Here is a 26,056-nt window from a genome sequence, read left to right as displayed (position 1 = left end):
TTCCCAATAACCTCAAGAGGTAAGGATTTCTGAATTTCTTGCCAACTTTTGGTGCCTTAAGCTATTCCAGTCCTTTGATAACTCAGCCGGTAGATCAGATGACTGTAGATGAGTTGTCCCTTGTACGGCCCTTGAAGCATTCACCACAAAAAGCAGCCAAATTTTTCCCAGTAACCTCAAATGTTAAGGATTTCTGAATTTCTTGGAAAGTTTTGGTGCCTTGCACATTTCCCATCATTAGATAGCTCAGCTGGTAGAGTGGAGGACTCTAGACGTGTTGTTGGGTATCCTAAGGTCGCTGGTTCAATTCCGGCTCGAAGGAGTGTGATTTTAAACTCAGCACAAATATTTTTACATTTCCTTTAGATTTCGTATTGCCCGTTGAAAAAAGCCAATAGATCAAGAAACAAATATAACAAATATGACACTTTACTCAGTGGAAGGAGCATTTGTCATATCAGAGGCTTCTTTTTTACACGCTTCAATAATTATGAAAACATAGCTGAATTAAAATATTTGACATTGGACTTCATACTTTTAATGGAAAGAAGAGATGGCTTAACCCCGAAGTGATTTGAACACACAACCTTTTGATCTGGAGTCAGACGCACTACCATTGCGCCACGAGGTCTTCGTAGTCAAGTTGTTGCTTACTTGGCACGGCCCTTGATGCATTCACCACAAAAAGCAGCCTAATTTTTCCCAATAACCTCAAGAGGTAAGGATTTTTGAATTTCTTGCCAACTTTTGGTGCCTTAAGCTATTCCAATCCTTTGATAACTCAGCCGGTAGACCAGATGACTGTAGATGAGTTGTTGTCCTTTGTACGGTCCTTGAAGCATTCACCACAAAAAGCAGCCTAATTTTTCCCAGTAACCTCAAAAGTTAAGGATTTCTGAATTTCTTGGAAAGTTTTGGTGCCTTGCACATTTCCCATCCTTCGATAGCTCAGCTGGTAGAGTGGAGGACTGTAGATGAGTTGTTGGGTATCCTTAGGTCTCTGGCTCGAAGGAGTGTGATTTTAAACTCAGCACAACTATTTTTACATTTCCTTTAGATTTCGTATTGCCCGTTGAAAAAAGCCAATAGATCAAGAAACAAATATGACACTTTACACAGTGGAAGTAGCATTTGTCATATCAGAGGCTTCTTTTTTACACGCTTCAATAATTATGAAAACATAGCTGAATTAAAACATTTGACGTTGGACTTCATACTTTTAATGGAAAGAAGAGATGGCTTGACCGTGATTTGTGGCCCTTGATGCATTCACCTGACAAAGCAGCCTAATTCTTCCCAGTAACCTCAAGAGGTAAGGATTTCTGAATTCGTTGCCAACTTTTGGTGCCTTAAGCTCTTCCCATTGTTTAATAACTCAGTTGGTAGATCAGATGACTGTAGATGAGTTGTTGTACTTTGTACAGCACTTGATGCATTCACCACAAAAAGCAGCCTAATTTGACTTCATACTTTTAATGGAAAGAGGAGATGGCTTGACCCCGACGTGATTTGAACACGTAACCTTCTGATCTGGAGTCAGACACGCTACCATTGCGCCACGAGGTCTTCAAAGTCAAGTTGTTGCTTACTTGGCACGGCCCTTGATGCATTCACCACAAAAAGCAGCCTAATTTTTCCCAATAACCTCAAGAGGTAGGGATTTCTGAATTTCTTGCCAACTTTTGGTGCCTTAAGCTTTTCCCATCCTTTAATTACTCAGTTGGTAGATCAGATGACTGTAGATGAGTTGTTGTCCTTTGTATAGCCCTTGATGCATTCACCACAAAAAGCAGCCTAATTTTTCCAATAACCTCAAGAGGTAAGGATTTCTGAATTTCTTGGCAACTTTTGGTGCCTTGCACGTTTCCCATCCTTCGATAGCTCAGCTGGTAGAGCGGAGGACTGTAGACGAGTTGTTGGGTATCCTTAGGTCGCTGGTTCGATTCCGGCTCGAAGGAGTGGTATTTTAAACTCAGCACAAATATTTTTACATTTCCTTTAGATTTCGTATTGCCCATTGAAAAAAGCCAATAGATCAAGATACAAATATAACACTTCACACAGTGGAAGGAGCATTTGTCATATCAGAGGCTTCTTTATTACACGCTTCAATAATTATGAAAACATAGCTGAATTAAAACATTTGACTTCATACTTTTAATGGAAAGAGGAGATGGCTTGACCCCAACGTGATTTGAACACGCAACCTTCTGATCTGGAGTCAGAAGCGCTACCATTGTGCCACCAGGTCTTTGAAGTCAAGTTGTTGCTTACTTGGCACGACCCTTAATGCATTCACCACAAAAAGCAGCCTAATTTTTCCCAATAACCTCAAGAGATAAGGATTTCTGAATTTCTTGCCAACTTTTGGTGCCTTAAGCTATTACAATCCTTTGATAACTCAGCCGGTAGATCAGATGACTGTAGATTAGTTGTTGTCCTTTGTACGGCCCTTGAAGCATTCTCCACAAAAAGCAGCCTAAATTTTCCCAGTAACCTCAAAAGTTAAGGATTTCTGAATTTCTTAGAAAGTTTTGGTGCCTTGCACATTTTCCATCATTAGATAGCTCAGCTGGTAGAGTGGAGGACTCTAGACGAGATGTTGGGTATCCTAAGGTCGCTGGTTCAATTCCTGCTCGAAGGAGTGTGATTTTAAACTCTGCACAAATATTTTTACATTTCCTTTAGATTTCGTATTGCCCGTTGAAAAAAGCCAATAGATCAAGAAACAAATATGACACTTTACACAGTGGAAGTAGCATTTGTCATATCAGAGGCTTCTTTTTTACATGCTTCAATAATTATGAAAACATAGCTGAATTAAAACATTTGACGTTGGACTTCATACTTTTAATGGAAAGAAGAGATGGCTTGACCGTGATTTGTGGCCCTTGATGCATTCACCACAAAAAGCAGCCTAATTTTTCCCAGTAACCTCAAGAAGTAAGGATTTCTGAATTTCTTGCCAACTTTTGGTGCCTTAAGCTCTTCCCATTCTTTAATAACTCAGTTGGTAGATCAGATGACTGTAGATGAGTTGTTGTCCTTTGTACAGCACTTGATTCATTCACCACAAAAAGCAGCCTAATTTGACTTCATAATTTTAATGGAAAGAGGAGACGGCTTGACCCCGACGTGATTTGAACACGCAACCTTCTGATCTGGAGTCAGACGTGCTACCATTGCACCACGAGGTCTACGTAGTCAAGTTGTTGCTTACTTGTCACGGGCCTTGATGCATTCGCCACAAAAAGCAGCCTAATTTTTCCCAATAACCTCAAGAGGTAAGGATTTCTGAATTTCTTGGAAAGTTTTGGTGCCTTGCACATTTCCCATCCTTCGATAGCTCAGCTGGTAGAGTGGAGAACTCTAGATGAGTTGTTGGGTATCCTTAGGTCGCTGGTTCAATTCCGGCTCGAAGGAGTGTGATTTTAAACTCAGCACAAATATTTTTACATTTCCTTTAGATTTCGTATTGCCCGTTGAAAAAAGCCTATAGATCAAGATACAAATACAACACTTTACACAGTGGAAGGAGCATTTGTCATATCAGAGGCTTCTTTTTACACGCTTCAATAATTATGAAAACATAGCTGAATTAAAAGATTTGACATTGGACTTCATACTTTTAATGGAAAGAAGAGATGGCTTGACCCCGACGTGATTTGAACACGCAACCTTCTGATCTGGAGTCAGACGCGCTACCATTGCGCCACAAGGTCTTCGTAGTCAAGTTGTTGCTTACTTGGCACGGCCCTTGATGCATTCACCACAAAAAGCAGCCTAATTTTTCCCAATAACCTCAAGAGGTATGGATTTCTGAATTTCTTGCCAACTTTTGGTGCCTAAAGCTTTTCCCATCCTTTGATAACTCAGCCGGTAGATCAGATGACTGTAGATGAGTTGTTGTCCTTTTGTACGGCTCTTGAAGCATTCACCACAAAAAGCAGCCTAATTTTTCCCAGTAACCTCAAAAGTTAAGGATTTCTGAATTTCTTGGAAAGTTTTGGAGCCTGGCACATTTCCCATCATTAGATAGCTCAGCTGGTAGAGTGGAGGACTCTAGAAGAGATGTTGGGTATCCTAAAGTTGCTGGTTCAATTCCGGCTCGAAGGAGTGTGATTTTAAACTCAGCACAAATATTTTTACATTTCCTTTAGATTTCGTATTGCCTGTTGAAAAAAGCCAATAGATCAAGAAACAAATATGACACTTTACACAGTGGAAGTAGCATTTGTCATATCAGAGGCTTCTTTTTTACACGCTTCAATAATTATGAAAACATAGCTGAATTAAAATATTTGACATTGGACTTCATACTTTTAATGGAAAGAAGAGATGACTTGACCCCGACATGATTTGAACACGCAACCTTTTGATCTGGAGTCAGACGCGCTACCATTGCACCACGAGGTCTTCGTAGTCAAGTTGTTGCTTACTTGGCACGGCCCTTGATGCATTCACCACAAAAAGCAGCCTAATTTTTCCCAATAACCTCAAGAGGTAAGGATTTCTGAATTTCTTGGAAAGTTTTGGTGCCTTGCACATTTCCCATCCTTCGATAGCTCAGCTGGTAGAGCGGAGGACTGTAGATGAGTTGTTGGGTATCCTTAGGTCGCTGGTTCGATTCCGGCTCGAAGGAGTGTGATTTTAAACTCAGCACAAATATTTTTACATTTCCTTTAGATTTTGTATTGACCGTTGAAAAAAGCCAATGGATCAAGATACAAATATAACACTTTACACAGTAGAAGTAGCATTTGTCATATCAGAGGCTTCTTTTTTACACGCTTCAATAATTATGAAAACATAGCTGAATTAAAACATTTGACGTTGGACTTCATACTTTTAATGGAAAGAAGAGATGTCTTGACCGTGATTTGTGGCCCTTGATGCATTCACCACAAAAAGCAGCCTAATTTTTCCCAGTAACCTCAAGAAGTAAGGATTTCTGAATTGCTTGCCAACTTTTGGTGCCTTAAGCTCTTCCCATTCTTTAATAACTCAGTTGGTAGATCAGATGACTGTAGATGAGTTGTTGTCCTTTGTACAGCACTTGATGCATTCACCACAAAAAGCAGCCTAATTTGACTTCATAATTTTAATGGAAAGAGGAGATGGCTTGACCCCGACGTGATTTGAACACGCAACCTTCTGATCTGGAGTCAGACGCGCTACCATTGCGCCACGAGGTCTTCGCAGTCAAGTTGTTGCTTACTTGGCACGGCGCTTGATGCATTCACCACAAAAAGCAGCCTAATTTTTCCCAATAACCTCAAGAGGTAAGGATTTCTGAATTTCTTGCCAACTTTTGGTGCCTTAAGCTATTCCAGTCCTTTGATAACTCAGCCGGTAGATCAGATGACTGTAGATGAGTTGTTGTCCTTTGTACGGCCCTTGAAGCATTCACCACAAAAAGCAGCCTAATTTTTCCCAATAACCTCAAAAGTTAAGGATTTCTGAATTTCTTGGAAAGTTTTGGTGCCTTGCACATTTCCCATCCTTCGATAGCTCAGCTGGTAGAGCGGAGGACTGTAGATGAGTTGTTGGGTATCCTTAGGTCGCTGGTTCGATTCCGGCTCGAAGGAGTGTGATTTTAAACTCAGCACAAATATTTTTACATTTCCTTTAGATTTTGTATTGACCGTTGAAAAAAGCCAATGGATCAAGATACAAATATAACACTTTACACAGTAGAAGTAGCATTTGTCATATCAGAGGCTTCTTTTTTACACGCTTCAATAATTATGAAAACATAGCTGAATTAAAATATTTGACGTTGGACTTCATACTTTTAATGGAAAGAAGAGATGTCTTGACCGTGATTTGTGGCCCTTGATGCATTCACCACAAAAAGCAGCCTAATTTTTCCCAGTAACCTCAAGAAGTAAGGATTTCTGAATTTCTTGCCAACTTTTGGTGCCTTAAGCTCTTCCCATTCTTTAATAACTCAGTTGGTAGATCAGATGACTGTAGATGAGTTGTTGTCCTTTGTACAGCACTTGATGCATTCACCACAAAAAGCAGCCTAATTTGACTTCATAATTTTAATGGAAAGAGGAGATGGCTCGACCCCGACGTGATTTGAACACGCAACCTTCTGATCTGGAGTCAGACGCGCTACCATTGCGCCACGAGGTCTTCGCAGTCAAGTTGTTGCTTACTTGGCACGGCGCTTGATGCATTCACCACAAAAAGCAGCCTAATTTTTCCCAATAACCTCAAGAGGTAAGGATTTCTGAATTTCTTGCCAACTTTTGGTGCCTTAAGCTATTCCAGTCCTTTGATAACTCAACCGGTAGATCAGATGACTGTAGATGAGTTGTTGTCCTTTGTACGGCCCTTGAAGCATTCACCACAAAAAGCAGCCTAATTTTTCCCAATAACCTCAAAAGTTAAGGATTTCTGAATTTCTTGGAAAATTTTGGTGCCTTGCACATTTCCCATCCTTCGATAGCTCAGCTGGTAGAGCGGAGGACTGTAGATGAGTTGTTGGGTATCCTTAGGTCGCTGGTTCGATTCCGGCTCGAAGGAGTGTGATTTTAAACTCAGCACAAATATTTTTACATTTCCTTTAGATTTCGTATTGCCCGTTGAAAAAAGCCAATGGATCAAGATACAAATATAACACTTTACACAGTAGAAGTAGCATTTGTCATATCAGAGGCTTCTTTTTTACACGCTTCAATAATTATGAAAACATAGCTGAATTAAAACATTTGACGTTGGACTTCATACTTTTAATGGAAAAAAAAGATGGCTTGACCCCGACGTGATTTGAACACGCAACCTTCTGATCTGGAGTCAGACGCGCTACCATTGCGCCACGAGGTCTTCGCAGTCAAGTTGTTGCTTACTTGGCACGGCGCTTGATGCATTCACCACAAAAAGCAGCCTAATTTTTCCCAATAACCTCAAGAGGTAAGGATTTCTGAATTTCTTGCCAACTTTTGGTGCCTTAAGCTATTCCAGTCCTTTGATAACTCAGCCGGTAGATCAGATGACTGTAGATGAGTTGTTGTCCTTTGTACGGCCCTTGAAGCATTCACCACAAAAAGCAGCCTAATTTTTCTCAATAACCTCAAAAGTTAAGGATTTCTGAATTTCTTGGAAAGTTTTGGTGCCTTGCACATTTCCCATCCTTCGATAGCTCAACTGGTAGAGCGGAGGACTGTAGATGAGTTGTTGGGTATCCTTAGGTCGCTGGTTCGATTCCGGCTCGAAGGAGTGTGATTTTAAACTCAGCACAAATATTTTTACATTTCCTTTAGATTTCGTATTGCCCGTTGAAAAAAGCCAATGGATCAAGATACAAATATAACACTTTACACAGTAGAAGTAGCATTTGTCATATCAGAGGCTTCTTTTTTACACGCTTCAATAATTATGAAAACATAGCTGAATTAAAACATTTGACGTTGGACTTCATACTTTTAATGGAAAGAAGAGATGGCTTGACCGTGATTTGTGGCCCTTGATGCATTCACCACAAAAAGCAGCCTAATTTTTCCCAGTAACCTCAAGAAGTAAGGATTTCTGAATTTCTTGCCAACTTTTGGTGCCTTAAGGTCTTCCCATTCTTTAATAACTCAGTTGGTAGATCAGATGACTGTAAATGAGTTGTTGTCCTTTGTACAGCACTTGATGCATTCACCACAAAAAGCAGCCTAATTTGACTTCATAGTTCTAATGGAAAGAGGAGATGGCTTGACCCCGACGTGATTTGAACACGCAACCTTCTGATCTGGAGTCAGACGCGCTACCATTGCGCCACGAGGTCTTCGCAGTCAAGTTGTTGCTTACTTGGCACGGCGCTTAATGCATTCACCACAAAAAGCAGCCTAATTTTTCCCAATAACCTCAAGAGGTAAGGATTTCTGAATTTCTTGCCAACTTTTGGTGCCTTAAGCTATTCCAGTCCTTTGATAATTCAGCCGGTAGATCAGATGACTGTAGATGAGTTGTTGTCCTTTGTACGGCCCTTGAAGCATTCACCACAAAAAGCAGCCTAATTTTTCCCAATAACCTCAAAAGTTAAGGATTTCTGAATTTCTTGGAAAGTTTTGGTGCCTTGCACATTTCCCATCCTTCGATAGCTCAGCTGGTAGAGCGGAGGACTGTAGATGAGTTGTTGGGTATCCTTAGGTCGCTGGTTCGATTCCGGCTCGAAGGAGTGTGATTTTAAACTCAGCACAAATATTTTTACATTTCCTTTAGATTTCGTATTGCCCGTTGAAAAAAGCCAATGGATCAAGATACAAATATAACACTTTACACAGTAGAAGTAGCATTTGTCATATCAGAGGCTTCTTTTTTACACGCTTCAATAATTATGAAAACATAGCTGAATTAAAACATTTGACGTTGGACTTCATACTTTTAATGGAAAAAAGAGATGGCTTGACCCCGACGTGATTTGAACACACAACCTTCTGATCTGGAGTCAGACGCGCTACCATTGCGCCACAAGGTCTTCGCAGTCAAGTTGTTGCTTACTTGGCACGGCCCTTGAAGCATTCACCACAAAAAGCAGCCTAATTTTTCCCAATAACCTCAAAAGTTAAGGATTTCTGAATTTCTTGGAAAGTTTTGGTGCCCTGCACATTTCCCATCCTTCGATAGCTCAGCTGGTAGAGCGAAGGACTGTAGATGAGTTGTTGGGTATCCTTAGGTCGCTGGTTCGATTCCGGCTCGAAGGAGTGTGATTTTAAACTCAGCACAAATATTTTTACATTTCCTTTAGATTTCGTATTGCCCGTTGAAATAAGCCAATGGATCAAGATACAAATATAACACTTTACACAGTAGAAGTAGCATTTGTCATATCAGAGGCTTCTTTTTTATACGCTTCAATAATTATGAAAACATAGCTGAATTAAAACATTTGACGTTGGACTTCATACTTTTAATGGAAAGAAGAGATGGCTTTACAATGATTTGTGGCCCTTGATGCATTCACCACAAAAAGCAGCCTAATTTTTCCCAGTAACCTCAAGAGGTAAGGATTTCTGAATTTCTTGCCAACTTTTGGTGCCTTAAGCTCTTCCCATTCTTTAATAACTCAGTTGGTAGATCAGATGACTATAGATGAGTTGTTGTCCTTTGTACAGCACTTGATGCATTCACCACAAAAAGCAGCCTAATTTGACTTCATAATTTTAATGGAAAGAGGAGATGGCTTGACCCCGACGTGATTTGAACACGCAACCTTCTGATCTGGAGTCAGACGCGCTACCATTGCGCCACAAGGTCTTCGCAGTCAAGTTGTTGCTTACTTGGGACGGCCCTTGATGCATTCACCACAAAAAGCAGCCTAATTTTTCCCAATAACCTCAAGAGGTAAGGATTTCTGAATTTCTTGCCAACTTTTGGTGCCTTAAGCTATTCCAGTCCTTTGATAACTCAGCCGGTAGATCAGATGACTGTAGATGAGTTGTTGTCCTTTGTACGGCCCTTGAAGCATTCACCACAAAAAGCAGCCTAATTTTTCCCAATAACCTCAAAAGTTAAGGATTTCTGAATTTCTTGGAAAGTTTTGGTGCCCTGCACATTTCCCATCCTTCGATAGCTCAGCTGGTAGAGCGAAGGACTGTAGATGAGTTGTTGGGTATCCTTAGGTCGCTGGTTCGATTCCGGCTCGAAGGAGTGTGATTTTAAACTCAGCACAAATATTTTTACATTTCCTTTAGATGTCGTATTGCCCGTTGAAAAAAGCCAATGGATCAAGATACAAATATAACACTTTACACAGTAGAAGTAGCATTTGTCATATCAGAGGCTTCTTTTTTATACGCTTCAATAATTATGAAAACATAGCTGAATTAAAACATTTGACGTTGGACTTCATACTTTTAATGGAAAGAAGAGATGGCTTTACCATGATTTGTGGCCATTGATGCATTCACCACAAAAAGCAGCCTAATTTTTCCCAGTAACCTCAAGAGGTAAGGATTTCTGAATTTCTTGCCAACTTTTGGTGCCTTAAGCTCTTCCCATTCTTTAATAACTCAGTTGGTAGATCAGATGACTATAGATGAGTTGTTGTCCTTTGTACAGCACTTGATGCATTCACCACAAAAAGCAGCCTAATTTGACTTCATAATTTTAATGGAAAGAGGAGATGGCTTGACCCCGACGTGATTTGAACACGCAACCTTCTGATCTGGAGTCAGACGCGCTACCATTGCACCACGAGGTCTACGAAGTCAAGTTGTTGCTTACTTGTCACGGCCCTTGATGCATTCACCACAAAAAGCAGCCTAATTTTTCCCAATAACCTCAAGAGGTAAGGATTTCTGAATTTCTTGCCAACTTTTGGTGCCTTAAGCTATTCCAGTCCTTTGATAACTCAGCCGGTAGATCAGATGACTGTAGATGAGTTGTCCCTTGTACGGCCCTTGAAGCATTCACCACAAAAAGCAGCCTAATTTTTCCCAGTAACCTCAAATGTTAAGGATTTCTGAATTTCTTGGAAAGTTTTGGTGCCTTGCACATTTCCCATCATTAGATAGCTCAGCTGGTAGAGTGGAGGACTCTAGACGTGTTGTTGGGTATCCTAAGGTCGCTGGTTCAATTCCGGCTCGAAGGAGTGTGATTTTAAACTCAGCACAAATATTTTTACATTTCCTTTAGATTTCGTATTGCCCGTTGAAAAAAGCCAATAGATCAAGAAACAAATATAACAAATATGACACTTTACTCAGTGGAAGGAGCATTTGTCATATCAGAGGCTTCTTTTTTACACGCTTCAATAATTATGAAAACATAGCTGAATTAAAATATTTGACATTGGACTTCATACTTTTAATGGAAAGAAGAGATGGCTTAACCCCGAAGTGATTTGAACACACAACCTTTTGATCTGGAGTCAGACGCACTACCATTGCGCCACGAGGTCTTCGTAGTCAAGTTGTTGCTTACTTGGCACGGCCCTTGATGCATTCACCACAAAAAGCAGCCTAATTTTTCCCAATAACCTCAAGAGGTAAGGATTTTTGAATTTCTTGCCAACTTTTGGTGCCTTAAGCTATTCCAATCCTTTGATAACTCAGCCGGTAGACCAGATGACTGTAGATGAGTTGTTGTCCTTTGTACGGTCCTTGAAGCATTCACCACAAAAAGCAGCCTAATTTTTCCCAGTAACCTCAAAAGTTAAGGATTTCTGAATTTCTTGGAAAGTTTTGGTGCCTTGCACATTTCCCATCCTTCGATAGCTCAGCTGGTAGAGTGGAGGACTGTAGATGAGTTGTTGGGTATCCTTAGGTCTCTGGCTCGAAGGAGTGTGATTTTAAACTCAGCACAACTATTTTTACATTTCCTTTAGATTTCGTATTGCCCGTTGAAAAAAGCCAATAGATCAAGAAACAAATATGACACTTTACACAGTGGAAGTAGCATTTGTCATATCAGAGGCTTCTTTTTTACACGCTTCAATAATTATGAAAACATAGCTGAATTAAAACATTTGACGTTGGACTTCATACTTTTAATGGAAAGAAGAGATGGCTTGACCGTGATTTGTGGCCCTTGATGCATTCACCTGACAAAGCAGCCTAATTCTTCCCAGTAACCTCAAGAGGTAAGGATTTCTGAATTCGTTGCCAACTTTTGGTGCCTTAAGCTCTTCCCATTGTTTAATAACTCAGTTGGTAGATCAGATGACTGTAGATGAGTTGTTGTACTTTGTACAGCACTTGATGCATTCACCACAAAAAGCAGCCTAATTTGACTTCATACTTTTAATGGAAAGAGGAGATGGCTTGACCCCGACGTGATTTGAACACGTAACCTTCTGATCTGGAGTCAGACACGCTACCATTGCGCCACGAGGTCTTCAAAGTCAAGTTGTTGCTTACTTGGCACGGCCCTTGATGCATTCACCACAAAAAGCAGCCTAATTTTTCCCAATAACCTCAAGAGGTAGGGATTTCTGAATTTCTTGCCAACTTTTGGTGCCTTAAGCTTTTCCCATCCTTTAATTACTCAGTTGGTAGATCAGATGACTGTAGATGAGTTGTTGTCCTTTGTATAGCCCTTGATGCATTCACCACAAAAAGCAGCCTAATTTTTCCAATAACCTCAAGAGGTAAGGATTTCTGAATTTCTTGGCAACTTTTGGTGCCTTGCACGTTTCCCATCCTTCGATAGCTCAGCTGGTAGAGCGGAGGACTGTAGACGAGTTGTTGGGTATCCTTAGGTCGCTGGTTCGATTCCGGCTCGAAGGAGTGGTATTTTAAACTCAGCACAAATATTTTTACATTTCCTTTAGATTTCGTATTGCCCATTGAAAAAAGCCAATAGATCAAGATACAAATATAACACTTCACACAGTGGAAGGAGCATTTGTCATATCAGAGGCTTCTTTTTTACATGCTTCAATAATTATGAAAACATAGCTGAATTAAAACATTTGACGTTGGACTTCATACTTTTAATGGAAAGAAGAGATGGCTTGACCGTGATTTGTGGCCCTTGATGCATTCACCACAAAAAGCAGCCTAATTTTTCCCAGTAACCTCAAGAAGTAAGGATTTCTGAATTTCTTGCCAACTTTTGGTGCCTTAAGCTCTTCCCATTCTTTAATAACTCAGTTGGTAGATCAGATGACTGTAGATGAGTTGTTGTCCTTTGTACAGCACTTGATTCATTCACCACAAAAAGCAGCCTAATTTGACTTCATAATTTTAATGGAAAGAGGAGACGGCTTGACCCCGACGTGATTTGAACACGCAACCTTCTGATCTGGAGTCAGACGTGCTACCATTGCACCACGAGGTCTACGTAGTCAAGTTGTTGCTTACTTGTCACGGGCCTTGATGCATTCGCCACAAAAAGCAGCCTAATTTTTCCCAATAACCTCAAGAGGTAAGGATTTCTGAATTTCTTGCCAACTTTTGGTGCCTTAAGCTATTCCAATCCTTTGATAACTCAGCCGGTAGATCAGATGACTGTAGATGAGTTGTTGTCCTTTGTACGGCCCTTGAAGCATTCACCACAAAAAGCAGCCTAATTTTTCCCAATAACCTCAAAAGTTAAGGATTTCTGAATTTCTTGGAAAGTTTTGGTGCCTTGCACATTTCCCATCCTTCGATAGCTCAGCTGGTAGAGTGGAGAACTCTAGACGAGTTGTTGGGTATCCTTAGGTCGCTGGTTCAATTCCGGCTCGAAGGAGTGTGATTTTAAACTCAGCACAAATATTTTTACATTTCCTTTAGATTTCGTATTGCCCGTTGAAAAAAGCCTATAGATCAAGATACAAATACAACACTTTACACAGTGGAAGGAGCATTTGTCATATCAGAGGCTTCTTTTTACACGCTTCAATAATTATGAAAACATAGCTGAATTAAAAGATTTGACATTGGACTTCATACTTTTAATGGAAAGAAGAGATGGCTTGACCCCGACGTGATTTGAACACGCAACCTTCTGATCTGGAGTCAGACGCGCTACCATTGCGCCACAAGGTCTTCGTAGTCAAGTTGTTGCTTACTTGGCACGGCCCTTGATGCATTCACCACAAAAAGCAGCCTAATTTTTCCCAATAACCTCAAGAGGTATGGATTTCTGAATTTCTTGCCAACTTTTGGTGCCTAAAGCTTTTCCCATCCTTTGATAACTCAGCCGGTAGATCAGATGACTGTAGATGAGTTGTTGTCCTTTTGTACGGCTCTTGAAGCATTCACCACAAAAAGCAGCCTAATTTTTCCCAGTAAACTCAAAAGTTAAGGATTTCTGAATTTCTTGGAAAGTTTTGGAGCCTGGCACATTTCCCATCATTAGATAGCTCAGCTGGTAGAGTGGAGGACTCTAGACGAGATGTTGGGTATCCTAAAGTTGCTGGTTCAATTCCGGCTCGAAGGAGTGTGATTTTAAACTCAGCACAAATATTTTTACATTTCCTTTAGATTTCGTATTGCCTGTTGAAAAAAGCCAATAGATCAAGAAACAAATATGACACTTTACACAGTGGAAGTAGCATTTGTCATATCAGAGGCTTCTTTTTTACACGCTTCAATAATTATGAAAACATAGCTGAATTAAAATATTTGACGTTGGACTTCATACTTTTGATGGAAAGAAGAGATGGCTTGACCCCGACAGTATTTGAACATGCAACCTTCTGATCTGGAGTCAGACGCGCTACCATTGTGCCCCGGGGTCTTTGAAGTCAAGTTGTTGCTTACTTGGCAAGGCCCTTGATGCATTCACCACAAAAAGCAGCCTAACTTTTCCCAATAACCTCAAGAGGTAAGGATTTCTGAATTTCTTGCCAACTTTTGGTGCCTTAAGCTATTCCAGTCCTTTAATAACTCAGCCGGTAGATCAGATGATTGTAGATGAGTTGTTGTCCTTTGTACGGCCCTTGAAGCATTCACCACAAAAAGCAGCCTAATTTTTCCCAATAACCTCAAAAGTTAAGGATTTCTGAATTTCTTGGAAAGTTTTGGTGCCTTGCACATTTCCCATTCTTCGATAGCTCAGCTGGTAGAGTGGAGTACTGTAGATGAGTTGTTGGGTATCCTTAGGTCGCTGGTTCGATTCCGGCTCGAAGGAGTGTGATTTTAAACTCAGCACAAATATTTTTACATTTCCTTTAGATTTCGTTTTGCCCGTTGAAAAAAGCCAATGGATCAAGATACAAATATAACACTTTACACAGTGGAAGGAGCATTTGTCATATCAGAGGCTTCTTTTTACACGCTTCAATAATTATGAAAACATAGCTGAATTAAAAGATTTGACATTGGACTTCATACTTTTAATGGAAAGAAGAGATGGCTTGACCCCGACGTGATTTGAACACGCAACCTTCTGATCTGGAGTCAGACGCGCTACCATTGCGCCACAAGGTCTTCGTAGTCAAGTTGTTGCTTACTTGGAACGGCCCTTGATGCATTCACCACAAAAAGCAGCCTAATTTTTCCCAATAACCTCAAGAGGTATGGATTTCTGAATTTCTTGCCAACTTTTGGTGCCTTAAGCTATTCCAGTCCTTTGATAACTCAGCCGGTAGATCAGATGATTGTAGATGAGTTGTTGTCCTTTGTACGGCCCTTGAAGCATTCACCACAAAAAGCAGCCTAATTTTTCCCAATAACCTCAAAAGTTAAGGATTTCTGAATTTCTTGGAAAGTTTTGGTGCCCTGCACATTTCCCATCCTTCGATAGCTCAGCTGGTAGAGCGAAGGACTGTAGATGAGTTGTTGGGTATCCTTAGGTCGCTGGTTCGATTCCGGCTCGAAGGAGTGTGATTTTAAACTCAGCACAAATATTTTTACATTTCCTTTAGATTTCGTATTGCCCGTTGAAAAAAGCCAATAGATCAAGATACAAATATGACACTTTACACAGTGGAAGGAGCATTTGTCATATCAGAGGCTTCTTTTTTACACTCTTCAATAATTATGAAAACATAGCTGAATTAAAACATTTGACTTCATACTTTTAATGGAAAGAAGAGATGGCTTGACCGTGATTTGTGGCCCTTGATGCATTCACCACAAAAAGCAGCCTAATTTTTCCCAGTAACCTCAAGAAGTAAGGATTTCTGAATTTCTTGCCATCTTTTGGTGCCTTAAGCTCTTCCCATTCTTTAATAACTCAGTTGGTAGATCAGATGACTGTAGATGAGTTGTTGTCCTTTGTACAGCACTTGATGCATTCACCACAAAAAGCAGCCTAATTTGACTTCATAATTTTAATGGAAAGAGGAGATGGCTTGACCCCGACGTGATTTGAACACGCAACCTTCTGATCTGGAGTCAGACGCGCTACCATTGCACCACGAGGTCTACGTAGTCAAGTTGTTGCTTACTTGTCACGGGCCTTGATGCATTCGCCAGAAAAAGCAGCCTAATTTTTCCCAATAACCTCAAGAGGTAAGGATTTCTGAATTTCTTGCCAACTTTTGGTGCCTTAAGCTATTCCAATCCTTTGATAACTCAGCCGGTAGATCAGATGACTGTAGATGAGTTGTTGTCCTTTGTACGGCCCTTGAAGCATTCACCACAAAAAGCAGCCTAATTTTTCCCAATAACCTCAAAAGTTAAGGATTTCTGAATTTCTTGGAAAGTTTTGGTGCCTTGCACATTTCCCATCATTAGATAGCTCAGCTGGTAGAGTGGAGAACTCTAGACGAGTTGTTGGGTATCCTTAGGTCGCTGGTTCAATTCCGGCTCGAAGGAGTGTGATTTTAAACTCAGCACAAATATTTTTACATTTCCTTTAGATTTCGTATTGCCCGTTGAAAAAAGCCAATAGATCAAGATACAAATATAACACTTTACACAGTGGAAGGAGCATTTTTCATATCAGAGGCTTCTTTTTACACGCTTCAATAATTATGAAAACATAGCTGAATTAAAAGATTTGACATTGGACTTCATACTTTTAATGGAAAGAAGAGATGGCTTGACCCCGACGTGATTTGAACACGCAACCTTCTGATCTGGAGTCAGACGCGCTACCATTGCGCCACAAGGTCTTCGTAGTCAAGTTGTTGCTTACTTGGCACGGCCCTTGATGCATTCACCACAAAAAGCAGCCTAATTTTTCCCAATAACCTCAAGAGGTATGGATTTCTGAATTTCTTGCCAACTTTTGGAGCCTTCAGCTCTTCCCATCCTTCGATAGCTCAGCAGGTAGAGCGGAGGACTGTAGACGAGTTGTTGGGTATCCTTAGGTCGCTGGTTCGATTCCGGCTCGAAGGAGTGTTATTTTAAACTCAGCACAAATATTTTTACATTTCCTTTAGATTTTGTATTGCCCGTTGAAAAAAGCCAATAGATCAAGATACAAATATAACACTTTACACAGTGGAAGTAGCATTTGTCATATCAGAGGCTTCTTTTTTATACGCTTCAATAATTATGAAAACATAGCTGAATTAAAACATTTGACGTTGGACTTCATACTTTTAATGGAAAGAAGTGATGGCTTGACCGTGATTTGTGGCCCTTGATGCATTCACCACAAAAAGCAGCCTAATTTTTCCCAGTAACCTCAAGAGGTAAGGATTTCTGAATTTCTTGCCAACTTTTGGTGCCTTAAGCTCTTCCCTTTCTTTAATAACTCAGTTGGTAGATCAGATGACTGTAGATGAGTTGTTGTCCTTTGTACAGCACTTGATGCATTCACCACAAAAAGCAGCCTAATTTGACTTCATAATTTTAATGGAAAGAGGAGATGGCTTGACCCCGACGTGATTTGAACAGGCAACCTTCTGATCTGGAGTCAGACGCGCTACCATTGCACCACAAGGTCTACTAAGTCAAGTTGTTGCTTACTTGTCACGGCCCTTGATGCATTCACCACAAAAAGCAGCCTAATTTTTCCCAATAACCTCAAGAGGTAAGGATTTCTGAATTTCTTGCCAACTTTTGGTGCCTTAAGCTATTCCAATCCTTTGATAACTCAGCCGGTAGATCAGATGACTGTAGATGAGTTGTTGTCCTTTGTACGGCCCTTGAAGCATTTACCACAAAAAGCAGCCTAATTTTTCCCAGTAACCTCAAAAGTTAAGGATTTCTGAATTTCTTGGAAAGTTTTGGTGCCTTGCACATTTCCCATCATTAGATAGCTCAGCAGGTAGAGCGGAGGACTGTAGACGAGTTGTTGGGTATCCTTAGGTCGCTGGTTCGATTCCGGCTCGAAGGAGTGTTATTTTAAACTCAGCACAAATATTTTTACATTTCCTTTAGATTTTGTATTGCCCGTTGAAAAAAGCCAATAGATCAAGATACAAATATAACACTTTACACAGTGGAAGTAGCATTTGTCATATCAGAGGCTTCTTTTTTACACTGTCAATAATTATGAAAACATAGCTGAATTAAAACATTTGACTTCATACTTTTAATGGAAAGGAGAGATGGCTTGACCTTGACATGATTTGAACACACAACCTTCTGACCTGGAGTCAGACGTGCTACCATTGTGCCACGAGGTCTTCGAAGTCAAGTTGTTGCTTCCTTTGTACTCATTCACCACATAAAGCTGCCTAATTTTCCCCAATAACCTCAAGAGGTAAGGATTTCTGAAATTCTTGCCAACTTTTGGTGCCTTAATCTTTTCCCATCCTTTGATAACTCAGCCGGAAGATCAGATGACTGTAGATGAGTTGTTGTCCTTTGTACGGCTCTTGACGCATTCATCACAAAAAGCAGCCTAATTTTTCCCAGTAACCTCAAAAGTTAAGGATTTCTGAATTTCTTGAAAAGTTTTGGTGCCTTGCACATTTCCCATCATTAGATAGCTCAGCTGGTAGAGTGGAGGACTCTAGATGAGTTGTTGGGTATCCTTAGGTTGCTGTTTTGATTCCGGCTCGAAGGATTGTGATTTTAAACTCAGCACAAATATTTTTACATTTCCTTTAGATTTCGTATTGCCCGTTGAAAAAAGCCAATAGATCAAGATACAAATATAACACTTTACACAGTGGAAGGAGCATTTGTCATATCAGAGGCTTCTTTATTACACGCTTCAATAATTATGAAAACCTAGCTGAATTAAAACATTTGACTTCATACTTTTAATGGAAAGAGGAGATGGCTTGACCACGACGTGATTTGAACATGCAACTTTCTGATCTGGAGTCAGACACGCTACCATTGCGCCATGAGGTCTTCGAAGTCAAGTTGTTGCTTCCTTTGGACTAATCCACCACATAAAGCTGCCTAATTTTCCCCAATAACCTCAAGAGGAAAGGATTTCTGAATTTCTTGCCAACTTTTGGTGCCTTAAGCTGTTCCCATCCTTTGATAACTCAGCCGGTAGATCAGATGACTGTAGATGAGTTGTTGTCCTTTGTACGGCCCTTCAAGCATTCACCACAAAAAGCAGCCTAATTTTTCCCAATAACCTCAAAAGTTAAAGATTTTCTGAATTTCTTGGAAAGTTTTGGTGCCTTGCACATTTCCCATCATTAGATAGCTCAGCTGGTAGATTGGAGGACTCTAGATGAGTTGTTGGGTATCCTTAGGTCGCTGTTTTGATTCCGGCTCGAAGGATTGTGATTTTAAACTCAGCACAAATATTTTTACATTTCCTTTAGATTTCGTATTGCCCGTTGAAAAAAGCCAATAGATCAAGATACAAATATAACACTTTACACAGTGGAAGGAGCATTTGTCATATCAGAGGCTTCTTTATTACACGCTTCAATAATTATGAAAACCTAGCTGAATTAAAACATTTGACTTCATACTTTTAATGGAAAGAGGAGATGGCTTGACCACGACGTGATTTGAACACACAACCTTCTGATCTGGAGTCAGACGCGCTACCGTTGCGCCACGAGATCTTCAAAGTCAAGTTGTTGCTTCCTTTGTACTCATTCACTACATAAAGCTGCCTAATTTTCCCCAATAACCTCAAGAGGTAAGGATTTCTGAATTTCTTGCCAACTTTTGGTGCCTTAAGCTTTTCCCATCCTTTGATAACTCAGCCGGTAGATCAGATGACTGTAGATGAGTTGTTGTCCTTTGTACGGCTCTTGAAGCATTCACCACAAAAAGCAGCCTAATTTTTCCCAGTAACCTCAAAAGTTAAGGATTTCTGAATTTCTTGGAAAGTTTTGGTGCCTTGCACATTTCCCGTCATTAGATAGCTCAGCTGGTAGAGTGGAGGACTCTAGATGAGTTGTTGGGTATCCTTAGGTCGCTGGTTTGATTCTGGCTCGAAGGAGTGTGATTTTAAACTCAGCACAAATATTTTTACATTTCCTTTAGATTTCGTATTGCCCGTTGAAAAAAGCCAATAGATCAAGATACAAATATAACACTTTACACAGTGGAAGTAGCATTTGTCATATCAGAGGCTTCTTTATTACACGATTCAATAATTATGAAAACATAGCTGAATTAAAACATTTGACTTCATACTTTTAATGGAAAGAGGAGATGGCTTGACCCCGACATGATTTGAACACGCAACCTTCTGATCTGGAGTCAGACACGCTACCATTGCGCCACGAGATCTTCGAAGTCAAGTTGTTGCTTCCTTTGGACTAATCCACCACATAAAGCTGCCTAATTTTCCCAATAACCTCAAGAGGTAAGGATTTCTGAATTTCTTGCCAACTTTTGGTGCCTTAAGCTTTTCCCATCCTTTGATAACTCAGCCGGTAGGTCAGATGACTGTAGATGAGTTGTTGTCCTTTGTACGGCCCTTGAAGCATTCATCACAAAAAGCAGCCTTATTTTTCCCAATAACCTCAAAAGTTAAGGATTTCTGAATTTCTTGGAAAGTTTTGGTGCCTTGCACATTTCCCATCCTTCGATAGCTCAGCTGGTAGAGCGGAGGACTGTAGACGAGTTGTTGGGTATCCTTAGGTCGCTGGTTCGATTCCGGCTCGAAGGAGTGTTATTTTAAACTCAGCACAAATATTTTTACATTTCCTTTAAATTTCGTATTGCCCGTTGAAAAAAGCCAATAGATCAAGATACAAATATAACACTTTACACAGTGGAAGTAGCATTTGTCATATCAGAGGCTTCTTTTTTACACGCTTCAATAATTATGAAAACATAGCTGAATTAAAACATTTGACTTCATACTTTTAATGGTAAGAGGAGATGGCTTGACCCCGACGTGATTTGAACACGCAACTTTCTGATCTGGAGTCAGACGCGCTACCGTTGCTCCACGAGGTCTTCGAAGTCAAATTGTTGCTTCCTTTAGACTCATTCACCACATAAAGCTGCCTAATTTTCCCCAATAACCTCAAGAGGTAAGGATTTCTGAATTTCTTGCCAACTTTTGGTGCCTTAAGATTTTCCCATCCTTTGATAACTCAGCCGCTAGATCAGATGACTGTAGATGAGTTGTTGTCCTTTGTACGGCCCTTCAAGCATTCACCACAAAAAGCAGCCTAATTTTTCCCAATAACCTCAAAAGTTAAAGATTTTCTGAATTTCTTGGAAAGTTTTGGTGCCTTGCACATTTCCCATCATTAGATAGCTCAGCTGGTAGAGTGGAGGACTCTAGACGAGTTGTTGGGTATCCTTAGGTCGCTGGTTCGATTCCGGCTTGAAGGAGTGTGTTTTTAAACTCAGCACAAATATTTTTACATTTCCTTTAGATTTCGTATTGCCCGTTGAAAAAAGCCAATAGATCAAGATACAAATATGACACTTTACACAGTGGAAGGAGCATTTGTCATATCAGAGGCTTCTTTTTTACACGCTTCAATAATTATGAAAACATAGCTGAATTAAAACATTTGACGTTGGACTTCATACTTTTAATGGAAAGAAGAGATGGCTTGACCCCAACATTATTTGAACACGCAACCTTCTGATCTGGAGTCAGACGCGCTACCATTGCACCACGAGGTCTTCAAAGTCAAGTTGTTGCTTACTTGGCACGGCCCTTGATGCATTCACCACAAAAAGCAGCCTAATTTTTCCCAATAACCTCAAGAGGTAAGGATTTCTGAATTTCTTGCCAGCTTTTGGTGCCTTAAGCTGTTCCCATCGTTTGATAACTCAGCCGGTAGATCAGATGACTGTAGATGAGTTGTTGTCCTTTGTACGGCTCTTGAAGCATTCACCACAAAAAGCAGCCTTATTTTTCCCAATAACCTCAAGAGTTAAGGATTTCTGAATTTCTTGGCAACTTTTGGAGCCTTCAGCTCTTTCCATCCTTCGATAGCTCAGCAGGTAGAGCGGAGGACTGTAGATGAGTTGTTGGGTATCCTTAGGTCACTGGTTCGATTCCGTTCACCACAAAAAGCAGCCTAATTTTTCCCAGTAACCTCAAAAGTTAAGGATTTCTGAATTTCTTGGAAAGTTTTGGTGCCTTGCACATTTCCCGTCATTAGATAGCTCAGCTGGTAGAGTGGAGGACTCTAGATGAGTTGTTGGGTATCCTTAGGTCGCTGGTTTGATTCTGGCTCGAAGGAGTGTGATTTTAAACTCAGCACAAATATTTTTACATTTCCTTTAGATTTCGTATTGCCCGTTGAAAAAAGCCAATAGATCAAGATACAAATATAACACTTTACACAGTGGAAGGAGCATTTGTCATATCAGAGGCTTCTTTATTACACGCTTCAATAATTATGAAAACATAGCTGAATTAAAACATTTGACTTCATACTTTTAATGGAAAGAGGAGATGGCTTGACCCCGACATGATTTAAACACGCAACCTTCTGATCTGGAGTCAGACGCGCTACCATTGCGCCACGAGGTCTTCGAAGTCAAGTTGTTGCTTCCTTTGGACTAATCCACCACATAAAGCTGCCTAATTTTCCCAATAACCTCAAGAGGTAAGGATTTCTGAATTTCTTGCCAACTTTTGGTGCCTTAAGCTTTTCCCATCCTTTGATAACTCAGCCGGTAGATCAGATGACTGTAGATGAGTTGTTGTCCTTTGTACGGCCCTTGAAGCATTCATCACAAAAAGCAGCCTTATTTTTCCCAATAACCTCAAAAGTTAAGGATTTCTGAATTTCTTGGAAAGTTTTGGTGCCTTGCACATTTCCCATCCTTCGATAGCTCAGCTGGTAGAGCGGAGGACTGTAGACGAGTTGTTGGGTATCCTTAGGTCGCTGATTCGATTCCGGCTCGAAGGAGTGTTATTTTAAACTCAGCACAAATATTTTTACATTTCCTTTAAATTTCGTATTGCCCGTTGAAAAAAGCCAATAGATCAAGATACAAATATAACACTTTACACAGTGGAAGTAGCATTTGTCATATCAGAGGCTTCTTTTTTACACGCTTCAATAATTATGAAAACATAGCTGAATTAAAACATTTGACTTCATACTTTTAATGGTAAGAGGAGATGGCTTGACCCCGACGTGATTTGAACACGCAACTTTCTGATCTGGAGTCAGATGTGCTACTGTTGCGCAACGAGGTCTTCGAAGTCAAGTTGTTGCTTCCTTTGGACTCATTCACCACATAAAGCTGCCTAATTTTCCCCAACAACCTCAAGAGGTAAGGATTTCTGAATTTCTTGCCAACTTTTGGTGCCTTAAGCTTTTCCCATCCTTTGATAACTCAGCCGGTAGATCATTTGACTGTAGATGAGTTGTTGTCCTTTGTACGGCCCTTGAAGCATTCACCACAAAAAGCAGCCAAATTTTTCCCAGTAACCTCAAAAGTTAAAGATTTTCTGAATTTCTTGGAAAGTTTTGGTGCCTTGCACATTTCCCATCAGTAGATAGCTCAGCTGGTAGAGTGGAGGACTCTAGACGAGTTGTTGGGTATCCTTAGGTCGCTGGTTCGATTCTGGCTCGAAGGAGTGTGTTTTTAAACTCAGCACAAATATTTTGACATTTCCTTTAGATTTCGTATTGCCCTGTGAAAAAAGCCAATAGATCAAGATACAAATATGACACTTTACACAGTGGAAGGAGCATTTGTCATATCAGAGGCTTCTTTTTTACACGCTTCAATAATTATGAAAACATAGCTGAATTAAAACATTTGACGTTGGACTTCATACTTTTAATGGAAAGAAGAGATGGCTTGACCTTGACGTTGTTTGAACATGCGACCTTCTGATCTGGAGTCAGACGCGCTACCATTGCACCACGAGGTCTTCAAAGTCAAGTTGTTGCTTACTTGGCACGGCCCTTGATGCATTCACCACAAAAAGCAGCCTAATTTTTCCCAATAACCTCAAGAGGTAAGGATTTCTGAATTTCTTGCCAGCTTTTGGTGCCTTAAGCTGTTCCCATCGTTTGATAACTCAGCCAGTAGATCAGATGACTGTAGATGAGTTGTTGTCCTTTGTACGGCTCTTGAAGCATTCACCACAAAAAGCAGCCTAATTTTTCCCTATAACCTCAAGAGTTAAGGATTTCTGAATTTCTTGGCAACTTTTGGAGCCTTCAGCTCTTCCCATCCTTTGATAGCTCAGCTAGTAGAGCGGAGGACTTTAGATGAGTTGTTGGGTATCCTTAGGTCGCTGGTTTGATTCCGGTTTGAAGGAGTGTTATTTTAAACTCAGCACAAATATTTTTACATTTCCTTTAGATTTTGTATTGCCCGTTGAAAAAAGCCAATAGATCATGTTACAAATATAACACTTTACACAGTGGAAGGAGCATTTGTCATATCAGAGGTTTCTTTTTTAGACGCTTCAATAATTATGAAAACATAGCTGAATTAAAACATTTGACTTCATACTTTTAATGGTAAGAGGAGATGGCTTGACCCCGACGTGATGTGAACACGCAACCTTCTGATCTGGAGTCAGACACGCTACCATTGCGCCACAAGGTCTTCAAGTAAAATTTTTGCTTCCTTTGGACTCATTCACCACATAAAGCTGCCTAATTTTCCCCAATAACCTCAAGAGGTAAGGATTTCTGAAATTCTTGCCAACTTTTGGTGCCTTAAGCTTTTCCCATCCTTTGATAACTCAGCCGGTAGATCAGATGACTGTAGATGAGTTGTTGTCCTTTGTACGGCTCTTGACGCATTCATCACAAAAAGCAGCCTAATTTTTCCCAGTAACCTCAAAAGTTAAGGATTTCTGAATTTCTTGAAAAGTTTTGGTGCCTTGCACATTTCCCATCATTAGATAGCTCAGCTGGTAGAGTGGAGGACTCTAGATGAGTTGTTGGGTATCCTTAGGTCGCTGGTTTGATTCCGGCTCGAAGGATTGTGATTTTAAACTCAGCACAAATATTTTTACATTTCCTTTAGATTTCGTATTGCCCGTTGAAAAAAGCCAATAGATCAAGATACAAACATAACACTTTACACAGTGGAAGGAGCATTTGTCATATCAGAGGCTTCTTTATTACACGCTTCAATAATTATGAAAACATAGCTGAATTAAAACATTTGACTTCATACTTTTAATGGTAAGAGGAGATGGCTTGACCCCGACGTGATATGAACACGCAACCTTCTGATCTGGAGTCAGACGCACTACCGTTGTGCCACGAGGTCTTCGAAGTCAAATTGTTGCTTCCTTTGGACTCATTCACCACATAAAGCTGCCTAATTTTCCCCAATAACCTCAAGAGGTAAGGATTTCTGAATTTCTTGTCAACTTTTGGTGCCTTAAGCTTTTCCCATCCTTTGATAACTCAGCCGCTAGATCAGATGACTGTAGATGAGTTGTTGTCCTTTGTACGGCCCTTGAAGCATTCACCAAAAAAAGCAGCCTAATTTTTCCCAGTAGCCTCAAAAGTTAAAGATTTTCTGAATTTCTTGGAAAGTTTTGGTGCCTTGCACATTTCCCATCATTAGATAGCTCAGCTGGTAGAGTGGAGGACTCTAGATGAGTTGTTGGGTATCCTTAGGTTGCTGGTTTGATTCCGGCTCGAAGGATTGTGATTTTAAACTCAGCACAAATATTTTTACATTTCCTTTAGATTTCGTATTGCCCATTGAAAAAAGCCAATAGATCAAGATACAAATATGACACTTTACACAGTGGAAGGAGCATTTGTCATATCAGAGGCTTCTTTTTTACACGCTACAATAATTATAAGAACATAGCTGAATTAAAACATTTGACTTCATACTTTTAATGGAAAGAGGAGATGGCTTGACCATGACGTGATTTGAACACGCAACCTTCTGATCTGGAGTCAGACGCGCTACCATTGCACCACGAGGTCTTCGAAGTCAAGTTGTTGCTTCCTTTGGACTAATCCACCACATAAAGCTACCCAATTTTCCCCAATAACCTCAAGAGGTAAGGATTTCTGAATTTCTTGCCAACTTTTGGTGCCTTAAGCTTTTCCCATCCTTTGATAACTCAGCCGGTAGATCAGATGACTGTAGATGAGTTGTTGTCCTTTGTACGGCCCTTGAAGCTTTCACCACAAAAAGCAGCCTAATTTTTCCCAATAACCTCAAAAGTTAAGGATTTCTGAATTTCTTGGACAGTTTTGGTGCCTTGCACATTTCCCATCCTTCGATAGCTCAGCTGGTAGAGCGAACGACTGTAGGTGAGTTGTTGGGTATCCTTAGGTCGCTGGTTCGATTCCGGCTCGAAGGAGTGTGATTTTAAACTCAACACAAATATTTTTACATTTCCTTTAGATTTCGTATTGCCCGTTGAAAAAAGCCAATAGATC

General features: G+C 40.3%; 40 non-coding genes across 40 annotated transcripts; 14 read left to right on the top strand and 26 right to left on the bottom strand.

Annotated features, from left to right (window-relative positions):
• Positions 1-1,494: 1,494 nt before the first annotated feature.
• Positions 1,495-1,566, bottom strand: trnaw-cca (transfer RNA tryptophan (anticodon CCA)). The gene has a single exon. It is a non-coding gene; the product is annotated as a tRNA-Trp (tRNA).
• A 305-nt stretch (positions 1,567-1,871) lies between these two features.
• Positions 1,872-1,958, top strand: trnay-gua (transfer RNA tyrosine (anticodon GUA)). Its single transcript is given in 2 exon segments — positions 1,872-1,908; positions 1,923-1,958. It is a non-coding gene; the product is annotated as a tRNA-Tyr (tRNA).
• Positions 1,959-2,179: 221 nt separating this feature from the next.
• On the bottom strand, positions 2,180-2,251 carry trnaw-cca (transfer RNA tryptophan (anticodon CCA)). The gene has a single exon. It is a non-coding gene; the product is annotated as a tRNA-Trp (tRNA).
• Positions 2,252-3,125: 874 nt separating this feature from the next.
• Positions 3,126-3,197, bottom strand: trnaw-cca (transfer RNA tryptophan (anticodon CCA)). The gene has a single exon. It is a non-coding gene; the product is annotated as a tRNA-Trp (tRNA).
• A 453-nt stretch (positions 3,198-3,650) lies between these two features.
• On the bottom strand, positions 3,651-3,722 carry trnaw-cca (transfer RNA tryptophan (anticodon CCA)). Its single transcript has one exon. It is a non-coding gene; the product is annotated as a tRNA-Trp (tRNA).
• Positions 3,723-4,344: 622 nt separating this feature from the next.
• trnaw-cca (transfer RNA tryptophan (anticodon CCA)) lies at positions 4,345-4,416 on the bottom strand. The gene has a single exon. It is a non-coding gene; the product is annotated as a tRNA-Trp (tRNA).
• Positions 4,417-4,555: 139 nt separating this feature from the next.
• Positions 4,556-4,642, top strand: trnay-gua (transfer RNA tyrosine (anticodon GUA)). The gene is given in 2 exon segments: positions 4,556-4,592; positions 4,607-4,642. It is a non-coding gene; the product is annotated as a tRNA-Tyr (tRNA).
• Positions 4,643-5,123: 481 nt separating this feature from the next.
• On the bottom strand, positions 5,124-5,195 carry trnaw-cca (transfer RNA tryptophan (anticodon CCA)). The gene has a single exon. It is a non-coding gene; the product is annotated as a tRNA-Trp (tRNA).
• A 306-nt stretch (positions 5,196-5,501) lies between these two features.
• On the top strand, positions 5,502-5,588 carry trnay-gua (transfer RNA tyrosine (anticodon GUA)). Its single transcript is given in 2 exon segments — positions 5,502-5,538; positions 5,553-5,588. It is a non-coding gene; the product is annotated as a tRNA-Tyr (tRNA).
• Positions 5,589-6,069: 481 nt separating this feature from the next.
• trnaw-cca (transfer RNA tryptophan (anticodon CCA)) lies at positions 6,070-6,141 on the bottom strand. The gene has a single exon. It is a non-coding gene; the product is annotated as a tRNA-Trp (tRNA).
• A 306-nt stretch (positions 6,142-6,447) lies between these two features.
• trnay-gua (transfer RNA tyrosine (anticodon GUA)) lies at positions 6,448-6,534 on the top strand. Its single transcript is given in 2 exon segments — positions 6,448-6,484; positions 6,499-6,534. It is a non-coding gene; the product is annotated as a tRNA-Tyr (tRNA).
• A 228-nt stretch (positions 6,535-6,762) lies between these two features.
• Positions 6,763-6,834, bottom strand: trnaw-cca (transfer RNA tryptophan (anticodon CCA)). Its single transcript has one exon. It is a non-coding gene; the product is annotated as a tRNA-Trp (tRNA).
• A 306-nt stretch (positions 6,835-7,140) lies between these two features.
• Positions 7,141-7,227, top strand: trnay-gua (transfer RNA tyrosine (anticodon GUA)). Its single transcript is given in 2 exon segments — positions 7,141-7,177; positions 7,192-7,227. It is a non-coding gene; the product is annotated as a tRNA-Tyr (tRNA).
• A 481-nt stretch (positions 7,228-7,708) lies between these two features.
• trnaw-cca (transfer RNA tryptophan (anticodon CCA)) lies at positions 7,709-7,780 on the bottom strand. The gene has a single exon. It is a non-coding gene; the product is annotated as a tRNA-Trp (tRNA).
• Positions 7,781-8,086: 306 nt separating this feature from the next.
• trnay-gua (transfer RNA tyrosine (anticodon GUA)) lies at positions 8,087-8,173 on the top strand. Its single transcript is given in 2 exon segments — positions 8,087-8,123; positions 8,138-8,173. It is a non-coding gene; the product is annotated as a tRNA-Tyr (tRNA).
• A 228-nt stretch (positions 8,174-8,401) lies between these two features.
• On the bottom strand, positions 8,402-8,473 carry trnaw-cca (transfer RNA tryptophan (anticodon CCA)). The gene has a single exon. It is a non-coding gene; the product is annotated as a tRNA-Trp (tRNA).
• Positions 8,474-8,612: 139 nt separating this feature from the next.
• trnay-gua (transfer RNA tyrosine (anticodon GUA)) lies at positions 8,613-8,699 on the top strand. The gene is given in 2 exon segments: positions 8,613-8,649; positions 8,664-8,699. It is a non-coding gene; the product is annotated as a tRNA-Tyr (tRNA).
• A 481-nt stretch (positions 8,700-9,180) lies between these two features.
• On the bottom strand, positions 9,181-9,252 carry trnaw-cca (transfer RNA tryptophan (anticodon CCA)). Its single transcript has one exon. It is a non-coding gene; the product is annotated as a tRNA-Trp (tRNA).
• A 306-nt stretch (positions 9,253-9,558) lies between these two features.
• trnay-gua (transfer RNA tyrosine (anticodon GUA)) lies at positions 9,559-9,645 on the top strand. Its single transcript is given in 2 exon segments — positions 9,559-9,595; positions 9,610-9,645. It is a non-coding gene; the product is annotated as a tRNA-Tyr (tRNA).
• A 481-nt stretch (positions 9,646-10,126) lies between these two features.
• trnaw-cca (transfer RNA tryptophan (anticodon CCA)) lies at positions 10,127-10,198 on the bottom strand. The gene has a single exon. It is a non-coding gene; the product is annotated as a tRNA-Trp (tRNA).
• Positions 10,199-11,760: 1,562 nt separating this feature from the next.
• trnaw-cca (transfer RNA tryptophan (anticodon CCA)) lies at positions 11,761-11,832 on the bottom strand. The gene has a single exon. It is a non-coding gene; the product is annotated as a tRNA-Trp (tRNA).
• Positions 11,833-12,137: 305 nt separating this feature from the next.
• trnay-gua (transfer RNA tyrosine (anticodon GUA)) lies at positions 12,138-12,224 on the top strand. The gene is given in 2 exon segments: positions 12,138-12,174; positions 12,189-12,224. It is a non-coding gene; the product is annotated as a tRNA-Tyr (tRNA).
• A 481-nt stretch (positions 12,225-12,705) lies between these two features.
• Positions 12,706-12,777, bottom strand: trnaw-cca (transfer RNA tryptophan (anticodon CCA)). Its single transcript has one exon. It is a non-coding gene; the product is annotated as a tRNA-Trp (tRNA).
• A 620-nt stretch (positions 12,778-13,397) lies between these two features.
• Positions 13,398-13,469, bottom strand: trnaw-cca (transfer RNA tryptophan (anticodon CCA)). Its single transcript has one exon. It is a non-coding gene; the product is annotated as a tRNA-Trp (tRNA).
• Positions 13,470-14,783: 1,314 nt separating this feature from the next.
• Positions 14,784-14,855, bottom strand: trnaw-cca (transfer RNA tryptophan (anticodon CCA)). Its single transcript has one exon. It is a non-coding gene; the product is annotated as a tRNA-Trp (tRNA).
• Positions 14,856-15,161: 306 nt separating this feature from the next.
• On the top strand, positions 15,162-15,248 carry trnay-gua (transfer RNA tyrosine (anticodon GUA)). The gene is given in 2 exon segments: positions 15,162-15,198; positions 15,213-15,248. It is a non-coding gene; the product is annotated as a tRNA-Tyr (tRNA).
• Positions 15,249-15,722: 474 nt separating this feature from the next.
• Positions 15,723-15,794, bottom strand: trnaw-cca (transfer RNA tryptophan (anticodon CCA)). The gene has a single exon. It is a non-coding gene; the product is annotated as a tRNA-Trp (tRNA).
• Positions 15,795-16,414: 620 nt separating this feature from the next.
• trnaw-cca (transfer RNA tryptophan (anticodon CCA)) lies at positions 16,415-16,486 on the bottom strand. Its single transcript has one exon. It is a non-coding gene; the product is annotated as a tRNA-Trp (tRNA).
• Positions 16,487-16,625: 139 nt separating this feature from the next.
• trnay-gua (transfer RNA tyrosine (anticodon GUA)) lies at positions 16,626-16,712 on the top strand. The gene is given in 2 exon segments: positions 16,626-16,662; positions 16,677-16,712. It is a non-coding gene; the product is annotated as a tRNA-Tyr (tRNA).
• A 481-nt stretch (positions 16,713-17,193) lies between these two features.
• Positions 17,194-17,265, bottom strand: trnaw-cca (transfer RNA tryptophan (anticodon CCA)). The gene has a single exon. It is a non-coding gene; the product is annotated as a tRNA-Trp (tRNA).
• A 1,966-nt stretch (positions 17,266-19,231) lies between these two features.
• Positions 19,232-19,303, bottom strand: trnaw-cca (transfer RNA tryptophan (anticodon CCA)). Its single transcript has one exon. It is a non-coding gene; the product is annotated as a tRNA-Trp (tRNA).
• Positions 19,304-19,907: 604 nt separating this feature from the next.
• trnaw-cca (transfer RNA tryptophan (anticodon CCA)) lies at positions 19,908-19,979 on the bottom strand. Its single transcript has one exon. It is a non-coding gene; the product is annotated as a tRNA-Trp (tRNA).
• Positions 19,980-20,274: 295 nt separating this feature from the next.
• On the top strand, positions 20,275-20,361 carry trnay-gua (transfer RNA tyrosine (anticodon GUA)). Its single transcript is given in 2 exon segments — positions 20,275-20,311; positions 20,326-20,361. It is a non-coding gene; the product is annotated as a tRNA-Tyr (tRNA).
• Positions 20,362-20,582: 221 nt separating this feature from the next.
• Positions 20,583-20,654, bottom strand: trnaw-cca (transfer RNA tryptophan (anticodon CCA)). Its single transcript has one exon. It is a non-coding gene; the product is annotated as a tRNA-Trp (tRNA).
• A 1,471-nt stretch (positions 20,655-22,125) lies between these two features.
• trnaw-cca (transfer RNA tryptophan (anticodon CCA)) lies at positions 22,126-22,197 on the bottom strand. The gene has a single exon. It is a non-coding gene; the product is annotated as a tRNA-Trp (tRNA).
• A 295-nt stretch (positions 22,198-22,492) lies between these two features.
• trnay-gua (transfer RNA tyrosine (anticodon GUA)) lies at positions 22,493-22,579 on the top strand. Its single transcript is given in 2 exon segments — positions 22,493-22,529; positions 22,544-22,579. It is a non-coding gene; the product is annotated as a tRNA-Tyr (tRNA).
• A 1,591-nt stretch (positions 22,580-24,170) lies between these two features.
• On the bottom strand, positions 24,171-24,242 carry trnaw-cca (transfer RNA tryptophan (anticodon CCA)). The gene has a single exon. It is a non-coding gene; the product is annotated as a tRNA-Trp (tRNA).
• A 603-nt stretch (positions 24,243-24,845) lies between these two features.
• Positions 24,846-24,917, bottom strand: trnaw-cca (transfer RNA tryptophan (anticodon CCA)). The gene has a single exon. It is a non-coding gene; the product is annotated as a tRNA-Trp (tRNA).
• Positions 24,918-25,522: 605 nt separating this feature from the next.
• Positions 25,523-25,594, bottom strand: trnaw-cca (transfer RNA tryptophan (anticodon CCA)). Its single transcript has one exon. It is a non-coding gene; the product is annotated as a tRNA-Trp (tRNA).
• A 296-nt stretch (positions 25,595-25,890) lies between these two features.
• Positions 25,891-25,977, top strand: trnay-gua (transfer RNA tyrosine (anticodon GUA)). Its single transcript is given in 2 exon segments — positions 25,891-25,927; positions 25,942-25,977. It is a non-coding gene; the product is annotated as a tRNA-Tyr (tRNA).
• The last annotated feature ends 79 nt before the right edge of the window (positions 25,978-26,056 follow it).

This window comes from Carassius carassius, chromosome 23 (assembly GCF_963082965.1).
Source record: "Carassius carassius chromosome 23, fCarCar2.1, whole genome shotgun sequence".
Classification (NCBI taxonomy): domain Eukaryota; kingdom Metazoa; phylum Chordata; class Actinopteri; order Cypriniformes; family Cyprinidae; genus Carassius; species Carassius carassius.
This window is presented reverse-complemented; position numbering and strand designations above follow the sequence as displayed.